This window comes from Alligator mississippiensis, chromosome 14 (genome assembly GCF_030867095.1).
Source record: "Alligator mississippiensis isolate rAllMis1 chromosome 14, rAllMis1, whole genome shotgun sequence".
Classification (NCBI taxonomy): Eukaryota; Metazoa; Chordata; order Crocodylia; family Alligatoridae; genus Alligator; species Alligator mississippiensis.
The window spans coordinates 38,246,729-38,256,921 of NC_081837.1; positions in this window are offsets into that span (position 1 = coordinate 38,246,729).

Here is a 10,193-nt window from a genome sequence, read left to right on the forward strand (position 1 = left end):
CTGCAGCGAGGGAAAAGCGAGTCGATGTCTAGGGTCCCAAGGATAAAGGTAGCGGCACTTGCATGCAAAACTCCTCTGGATGTGGAGGAAATGAAGGCTCTTGGCAAGTCCCCTCAAACCGGGAGGGAAGTAGCTGGGGTGAATTTCCCATCCAGGCTAGTGCAGTTGGCAGCTTTTCTCCCGGACCTGCTGGTATATAATGATGATTGCTCTGGTCAACGGACACTGCCCTCCATAGAGACCTTCAATGGGGTCTTGCTTTGTGCTGAGATTACAGGTAAGGGAGTGCCTGTACCAAAGCTTTGCCTGTACTTTCTGGAGAGGGGCACCTGTTAGCATCTCAGCTGGTCAGCAGCCCGAAGGGCATTCTGCCTTGTGTTCTCACTTCTCAGCTTTGTTCTCAGTAAACTTAGCTCTGTCCTTGAATCTTATTTATGCAGGTTCCTATGCACATTTGTCACTGAAAAGATTTCCCTTTGGTTATCATCCTCTGCCAGGTGCATGAGTGAGTTTCAAGCTTTGGTGGCCCCATCCCCTTGTATGTCCTATATGCAAAACTGTTGCTGGCCTTGTAAAACTTGCTGTAAAGGGTCTCCTGAGTTTTCAATGCATTTCTTCTAAATCCCACAGCATGCTGAGAGGGTTTTGCTCTAATTAAACAGGAAGGTGCAAATTGGTTTAACATCACGATTGGAGATGAGACTGGTGCTTTCAGTCTAGGAGTCGGTGGGTGTTAACCCTCCCACAGTGCCGTCACAAGGATAAGAATAACAATAGAGCCCATAAGAATGCCACAGCTTGGAATAGCAGTAGCATTGCAAACCAGAAGTGAGATGTATGCAGATCTTTACAAAGCACTGTCAGCGTCTCCTCCCATACATACCAAATTCACCATAAATCTCCTTTGTTTGAATTTGTACTGGAAAGTATTTTACTGCAGTATCTGAGACCTGCCTTGCCCTTTATCATTTTATGGGCATCTGCTTAGTATCTTTTTGGAACAACAATAAAGGCGCACTCTCTTTTGACAATTTGGCTTTCTGTTTTGGTTTGCCGTAGGAATCACTGCTCTCCATGAAAAGCTATGGAGGATTAGTGGAACACAATGGCTACAATGCAGTGATACATTCAATAATTTCATAAGACATCTCTTGCAGAGTAAGTATGATCCTAGGTTTAGATGGAGCAAGAAATTAACTGCTTAGGGCTACCTTGGAATAAGAAATGGAGACCCAACCTGGGTTTACCAAACTGATGTTCTTTTCAGGAATCCTGGTCCTTCTTGTAAGGCTGGTTCTCCAGGTGGGAATTCTGCCCCCCTGAGCCCTCTTTAGGATAAAGTATTCACTCAACTCCCTGTTAAGATAGTTCTAACTAACTATACTGAAGTTTCTGATCTGGACTAGCGAGTCTTGGTACTACCAAAGTTAAATATTCAAGATTTTCCCCACTGGGTCTTTCTGGAAATGAGGTTCTTCCTTTTATGCCCCCCCACGGTTATGCAGTCTTACTGTGCATTATAAAATTGTTCTATCACAGTGATGCTGAAGTCATTGTGTACGCCTACATTGTGCAAAGCTCTTTGGATGAAAGCAGCTGTGTGAAGGAGGCATTATTCTCTTCTCATTTGTTTTCTCTATTTCTCAGGTGTGCTTCTTTATGGAGGTGACATCTTGAACTTTACAGGTATTCATTGCTTTGAACTATGCCTTTGAAAGAGCATCAGCAGCTATTATTTATAGCCAGATTTTTGGCAAAGCTCCCATTAACTTTAGTGGGATATTTCCAGCTGGTGTTATGTGGAACCTAAGACAAGTGAGAAGAGCAAGATTGGTCTCAATCTACCATTGTGCTCTGCCCTGTCTCCTGCAGGGGATGTGTTACTGGTGCTCTGGAAAGCAAGCCGAAGCCAACTGAGTAACATCATCACGCTAGTAGCAGAATACAGTTTGAGTTTGCAGCGGTGGTTTGAATACACCTGCAGCAGAGTGGGCTTGGAGCTCCAGCTGAAGATTGGTACCTATACCAGATGCCAGAAATACATGCTAGCCATTTGGGTCCCAAAGGAGCATACATCTAACCCATTTTTCTTCTCTTCAGGGCTGTCTGCAGGCCACATTTCTCAGCTAATTGTTGGGGATGAGAAGCGTCAGTATTTGCTGGTGACTGGCCAGCAGGTAGACGATGCATGGCTTGCGCAAAGCCTAGCAGAGACTGGGGAGGTGATTCTCTCACCAAACTGCTGGGAGCTGTGTAAACAGGATATTTTAGAAGCAAAAAAGATCCCAGGCCAAAAAGCTGTGGAGGTAGGAGCTCCCTTAATACTTCTATCCATGGCTCTTATAAGTGAGGTGCATCATCTGGTCCTCCTTCCAAGCCCATTGAAATCAATAGAGAAAAACACTCATTAACTTCAGAAAGCTTTGAATCAAAAAATATCAGACTGGCTTCTGTACATAGGGGTTCCCTTTTCAAGGTTAGCTAGTTACAACTGTTTCTATATCTTGTTTGGCAAGGACCTGTGCATTTGGAAATTAAGTTCTCTTGCCTTGTGCAGTGCTAAGTGTGTGCAACCTTAAATTGCTCCAGGATGTCTTCTCTCTGCAGGAAATCCAGAGGTGGCAAAAACAGCGCTTCTGAGCAGTGATATGTTTATTGTGTTGGCTAGCTATACTTTCCTGATGGATGGTCAATGGGTCAGATCATTCTTAAATCCATTGGTCTGACTTTTGGAAGAGCCGCACACCCGCAGATCCCATTGACATCAGCGGGAGTGGGAGGCTCTCAGTACTTTGGACAATACATGTGTTCTACTGGGTTGAATATAGCAAGGAAGTTTCGCATGTGTGGGAATAGTTGAGTGAATCTGGGGATCAGTATATGTGAGGCAACCATAGTGAAGGATGATATGTAGGGGATTCTAGCTTCTGTTCATGCCTGTTCTATTGAGAAGACTTTTGGGTGGATTGGAAATTACACTTTGCCTACAGTTTAATTTTTTCTCAGTTGAGGTACGTGAAGATCCTGCATCAAGATTATTCTTGCCACTATGAAAAGTGGATCAGCAGTCTACGAAAATTTTCATGCAACGGAGGTGAGCTTCCCATATCCAGCTTCTGAGCTAGCAAGAACACAAGATCCCTGGAAGAAGAGCAAGATGTCTTTTATTTATTGTTTTTTTTTCCCTCTTGATAACGTGAAGCATTATTTCCTATCCTAGTCCTGATGAGAAATGCCTCGATACTGTCTCCCAATTATAAGCATGAAAAGGCCTTACAGAGGTTTGTGGTGGGAAATATTCTGGAAAAGGTAAGACATACTTGTTCAGATAGAGACAAGTCCCACCACAAACAGTGAGGCAGAGTTAAAATCCCAGGCAAGTGAAAGGGTTCAGTTGCTTCCCTGAATTTCTCTGTCTTCCAGATTGATGACAATCAGCCACTGAAGTTTTTCTCTGAGCTTCGGCCATTAACCATTGTTTTTGTCAAACTGCAATTTTATGAGAGCACAAAAATGCCAGGGTTGTGCAAATCAATCCAGGAGGCCACTGTGCACATTTCTGGTACCATAGAGAGCTCAAGAGGCAAAATTCTCAAAATCTCCACATTTGACAAAGTGAGTACAATGAAGCTCCCCAGCTGTAGGCAGTACAAACTGATAGTACTAAAGATCTCTGTGGAAGCTAGGGAGAGACATGCTGCAAATCTGGCAAGGAGAGGCCTGTCCAGGTACCCAGCAGCCTGGGAAATTCTCACAGTAGTATCTGTTTGAGAGTAAGAAACACCTGAGGTTTGTGAAGCAAAGGGAGGTAAGTATGTGGTACTTTGAGGGCAGTACTTTTTATTGTTCACTTATCTCATAGAAGCAGGTAGGAGCATCAAGTTAGATTTGGGAATCATTTGTGCTAGATGTTGGGCATACAGATAGTAAGATGCTGTCCTAGTCTAAGGAACAACTAGTTAAATTATACAAGGGAAGGGAGGAAAGAAATATCTATTATCCCCATATCCATCCCCATTTTTGTTTTTAAATAAATGGGCAGCTGAGGACCAGAGAGAGATGCAATAACTTGCCCAAAGTCATACAGGAGATTTGGCAGGGCTGGGATTTGAATCCAGATCTCCTGAGTCTTGGCCCAGCCTATTTAATCGCCAGAACATCCATTTTCTCATCTCCATTGGTTTCTGACTTCTTTGTGAGCGTATGCGCAATATGCCATTTTAATAGCTCATTAGAATGCAAATTAATTAGAATTTGAGAGAGACCCTGATACTTGTACTAGTGCAAGGCACAACTGGTTTAATTTTTTTAGCATATCCTGTTAACCTACTGATCATATGCTAATGGAAACCTCGTCTCTGTTCTCCAAAGCAGTGCTGCACATTTCTGTGCGTTTTTGGACTGCCAGGTGATAAAAGGATGGATGAGAGTACTCAGGTCTTAGATACTGCAATGAGAATCTCTGATCTCTTCTCTGAAAATCATGTGAAACTCAAGTAAGTGCATGGGTCATTAGCAGGGTTTCAGCTGATCACCGTCAGCACTACGGGACAAAAGTCTGTCATTTGAGTTGGTGGAGGAACCCTGTTAGCTGGCAGCAGTAGTTGGTTGTTATCTTCTGGGGAGACCAGCTATCTTAGTGGTTAATGACGTTTTCTTCGTGGTGGGTTGCCCAAGAAACATCACATCATGCTAAAGAAAAGTGCAGGTTCTCCTATGATGACGGTTGGGGGATGTTCGAGGACAAATTTGTGGTAGGAGAGAAAGGTGATGTACAACATTGAGGAACTTTGGGTCCCCTTTCTGCCTTATCTTTAAGTCTGTTTTCAAGCTAATTTAATTTAGTCTAGTTTCTCCAAGTTCAACTTCTGTCCAAGGTGCTGTTGTATGTCAACTGCCAGGACTTTAGTTTTAGGGGAAAAGGTTCATTTGTTTTAACCTCCCATTGTGAATGGCACTGACTGTTTTCTGAGCAAACAGGGCTTGGTTAAGTGGAGCTGTGTAGTGCTGCTAAAGGTCTTAGATAGTGATAACATCACTCATGCTTGGAATAAAAATAACGAGGCAGCATCTGAAAATAAATATATTAGGGACACATGAATTACCAGACTTATGAATGGCCTGTCCATTTTTTTTATATCCACAAATAGCACCATTTGCTTCAGAGGATTTTGCAAGAAACCCCGCGATGCTGAAATAGTCTGTCCCAGAAAGAAAACTTTTCTACCCCCTGCTAAATTGCCTTGTATTATGATATATGAACATTTGCATCTTAACTAAAATCCCTGGGGATTTTTCAAATCTTGCGGTTGTAGCTCTGAATGTTCTCTTCGTGTTTTGTAAGAGAAATAATTGATTACTGCTGGGGAAAAGATTTCTCCAGTGTCACGACATCTCTGGTCTCCAACAAACAGGGGGTCTGAAACCACATCTGCTCCAAGATCAGCACATGATAATAGTGATTGAAATCATTGGAGTGTTGGTTAGTTGATAAAGGAGGCAATCCTATTTATAAGAGCCCTAAATAGTAGTGGCAAGTCCCGTAGTGGCCTTAGATCACTAATAAAACATGAAGAGGGAAAAAGATTCAGCTATTGTTGGGTGTTTTGGCAAGACAGAATCAATGGGACTGCTCTGGCTGTATTTCAGGCTTGTTTCCATTGGGATTACAAGTGGACAGGTGTTTTGTGGAGTGGTTGGCCATCCTTCTAGACACGACTACACAGGTACGATAGCGCTCTGTTGTGTCACCTGTGCGTGCATAGGGATTCATGAGCTCTCTCACTGCCTTTATAGATTTATAGATGTTAGGATTGGAAGGGACCTCAATAGATCATCGAGTCTGATGATTTCCCTGTGCTCTGTTGCTAGTTGTTGGCTCAAAGGTACAGATGGCTGCCAGGATGCTGATGCTGTATCCGGGGCTGATAGCCTGTGATGAAGTGACTTATTCAAAATCTGGGCTGCCCAGCCGTTTCTTTAAAAAGCTTCCAGACAAGGAGATGAATGATGCTGTGACCTCTGAAGTCATGTATGAATATCTTGGCAGAAAGAAAAACCCGTAAGCTGCTGCTGTGGGTTCTTTTCACTACAAAGCAAGGGAGAGGAGCAAACTTTCTTTAACCCCTGGAAGCCTGAAAACAGGTGTCAGGAGGTTGTGACCATCCTGTGTTTGCCGTTTGTGGCAGGGGGGTGGGTGGGAAAAAGATGCGTCCTGGCTTGATCCCAGCTAAAGGGCAGCCATGCCAGTATGGAAAAGGGTCCTGATAAGGAAGATGCTGAAAAGCACAGGTCTTACCCGAGCCACAGTCTCAAGTATTCTCTGGCTCTCCTGCATTTTCATTGGGATTAAGAATGATTTGCCAACGCATGAGCCTATCAAGCTCTTCTGCCTACTTGGAGGTGAAGAGAAGAGGCTTATAGCCCTTCTTGATAGTCTCTCTTCTGTTTTCATTTATTTTCCAGTGTAAAATCATCCAAACTAGGTTAATTCTTCCTTTTCTGCCCTCTCTCCTTTTAGAATGGTTGCGAAGTCGGGCTTTACCAAGGAGAGAGATGCAAATCAACCCTTACTAGGTAAGTGAATAATAGGTTCTCACAACTTTAATAGCATGCAAAATATTCCCCAAGGTGAGGAAGGAGGAAAAGATGTAAATAAGAAAGGGAGTTTCTACTGACTAGCACAGGGGTGGGCAAAATGTGGCCTGAGGGCCAGATGCAGCCCACCAGGCCATTCTATCCAGCCCGCAGGGCCCTTAAAAAATTTAGAAAATTAATATTTATCTGCCCTGGGCTGCCTGTCATGTGGCCCACGATGACTTGCCAAAACTCAGTAAGTGGCCCTCTGCCCAAAATAATTGCCTGCCCCTGGACTAGCACCACGAAAAGTCATATCCATACATTTGTGTTCAAAGCAAAAGTTTATTTCTGATTTTCACTACCACCCATTGTCAGATGTCCACAGTTCAGCCATCCCCATCTGCAGTGGGGGGGTGTTGGCTAGCAGACAGGTGGCTTGCAAAGCACCCTTGTTTCAAACAGAGGTGGTGATACAAGGGCAACCTATAATGTGAGAATCACAAGCTCGCACCTCTGGCTGATGGCACGGCCTTGTATTGCCATGCCAAAAAAAGAACCAGAACTCAGATCTCTAAGCCAGGAGCGTCTGGGAAAACTGAGAAATGATTTGCTTAGGCCCCAAGCATGAAAAGAGTGTTTATTTTTTCTGGTATCTCTTGAGCAATGCCTAGATGGCTGATGCATAAGGGAATTTCAGACAGCTGCTTCTAGTCCTGTTGGGTTGGAAGAAATAATTTACTACTTATAAAAAGCATTTCTTTTGGAAGGTCGAGAGACCGAGATCACAACTTTCTGGACCACGCTGCAGTTATTTTTGAGATGCAAAGGAGGCCACGTTTTAGTATATGAAGGAGCGTCAGGCTATGGGAAAAGCCGAATACTTGCTGAAATAAACTACTTAGCCCAGAAGGAAAATCACAGGTTAGCTCTCTAAATTTTAGCAACTGCTTCTATTCCAATTGCCAACTTCTGCAATGGCTCCTCATCCCTTGTTTGAAGTGTGCTACACCTAATATATTCCTTACCCTAATGCAGAGTCTTATTGACAGGAACTCAGAGGTATATGTAAATCACAAGTGCAACTGTTGTAGTCTTTGAGGGGAAGGCATTTACTAGGGTGGCTTTCATATTTATCAGAATCTCTTCACCGCAACCACTCGGCCACAAAGCCAAATCAATACTTTCAATGGCTAAGGCTATCAGAAATGATAGTTGCAGTGCAAATTTTTTATAAAACCATCACAGCCATTCAGTGTAACTACATAGTGGCTCTCAGCAGAAATGCAAGGTCAAATTTTCAGCATTTGAATGTACGTCCAGCATGTAATGTTATGTAAAAACCTTCACTGGCTCACAACTGAGGTATCAGTTCTGGATATAACATCCCTATTCCCTGTAGTTACAGCAAGGGAGGATTAGTCAGCTCCCAGCCATGATAGAGATCCTTTTGTGTGACCATCTGTATCAACAGTTAGATTAACTCAGTTCCTTTCCATTTGCTGTGGCTGTTTCTGCTCCCTGCCCCTGTTTTGGCAAAAACCAGCCACAAGAAGTGGGGCATATTTTAAATCAAGATTGGGTGTTTTTTCAGAAAGCCATGCAATAGCTCAAACAAAACTTATAAGCTTGATACAGAAAATCACTGGGTGAGCTTCTCTGGTTAGGAGGTTAGAGTAATTAAGTCTATTCTAGCCTTAAAATTTATGAATTGCTATCATCATCAAATCCTATGCTGTGTTATGTGCATATTCTTAAGAGATGCCCCCTGCCACCTGTTCAGTGTGGGTTCTAGATGATGTGCCTATCAGTGAAATAACTAACCAACTTCGGAAGCAGGCCTTTTTGAAGTAGCTTCATAAGATGCTGAGAGGAAGCTTTATAAAACCAGGCTTGAAGTCTTATCTATCGTTTTCTTGTACTGTTTTCTCTAACCAGCCACGAGGAGGCATCGGGAACTATAAGGCTGATTCATCTTAGTTTAATAACCAGGAAATGGTTTATAAGCTCACTTGTTAGCCTCAGTGTTTAACATGTGGGCAGAAACCAGATAAGGAAGCAGACCTGTTGTATTAAAGATCTCCAAATAGATCTGATTTTTTTTCATTTATAAGATAAGGTAAAACTGGAGCTATAATTTCATACTCTTTCCTAGCATGTTCTCACTGCAGGGAAGATTTTTCTCAGCTACCTTCCTATTTAACACAGGGTGACATGTCTAGAGCTAACCAAAGTAGATATCCAGGAGTCTTTCAGTGCCGTCTGGTCACTTATGGCTGTATTCTTTGGGATCAGTGCCTGTAGACCTTACAACAGAAAAGATGTCCTTCAGAGCAAACTCACTGGCTTGGTGGACGAGAACCTCTACTGCCTCCTGAATGATCAGTTCCTTGTGAAGGTAATGGGGAAACGATTTGCTGTCTGGGACATAATCCTGTGTGCATAAGCAGGTTACAAGAATAAACTTCTGTTTATTTCTTCATTTTGCTCTGTGCTGTTTATGTCTTTCCCCTGGCTTTGAATTTCTCTAGCAGAAAGCACTATTTAAAATAAAGCTAGGAAAAGAGCGAATTTGTCATGTTACACCAGAAATTTCTTCTTCATCAGACTGATGTTAGTATGCATTACTTTTAAGCCTGCAGGTGCTGTTGCTAAATACCCTTTCTCTTCCTGACCAGTTCCCCATGTCAGCTGAGGCTGCTCACATGAGTAATGAGACAAAGCAACAAGAAGTAGAAAAACTTTTCCTCAAAGTCCTGCAGAAGGTGAGTGAGCCCCATCACTGTGGAAATGGAAGGAAAAGATGCCTCAGACTAGGCACAAGGGACATGTTAGACTTGAAGGTGTTATGCTGTTCCCCGTGGTGGATTTTTTTATAGTTGGGACTGAATCTGGGGTTGTGGATCTAAAAGCTTAAAATTCTACTGCATAAAACTAAAGAGCCAGCTGTCAGCTAGGCCTGCAGCAGGTTTGTCCCCATCTGTCTGTGGCCTTGACACTACTAGGAGGCAGGCAGAGTGAAACCTGAGCTAGGCTATAGGCAGTGTTAGCAATCAGCTACCTTTTAAGGGATTCTGATAGCCATCCACCCAGGCCACCTTCCCCAAGAACTCCGCAAGATCCCCTGAAGCTGAGGTGCTCAGTGATAGTTGCTCCTGACTTGGGAGGGATTTTCAAAAGTACCTATGTGATTTAGGAGCACACGTTCTATGAAAATAGATCATCGAGATTTGTGCTCCTCAATCAGCTGGGGTGTCAATCAGCTGGGTGCATTCAAAGTCCCATCCATGGTTCCATACAGAACTGTCCAGATTTTCCATCTTGAGTCTTTGTATCTTTGGTGGGGAATTCGTGTCCCCACCAGGTAAAGGCTGGTTTAGCAATGAAGCAACAGATGCTCAGGGGGGTTAACTGGACCTCAGCATCGACTTCAATGGAGCTATACTGACAGCTGGTGAATTGGCCCATTGAGTTTTAACTTTTGGGTTCCACTGGGGCAGGGGAAGAGATTGTGATTTGAGGTGGAAGATGATGGCAATTAATAAATAAACCTGAGGCGCATTTGTCTTTCTCTGTTCTCTTCTTCTCTTGGCTTGAAGTGTGGCTTAACATGGTCA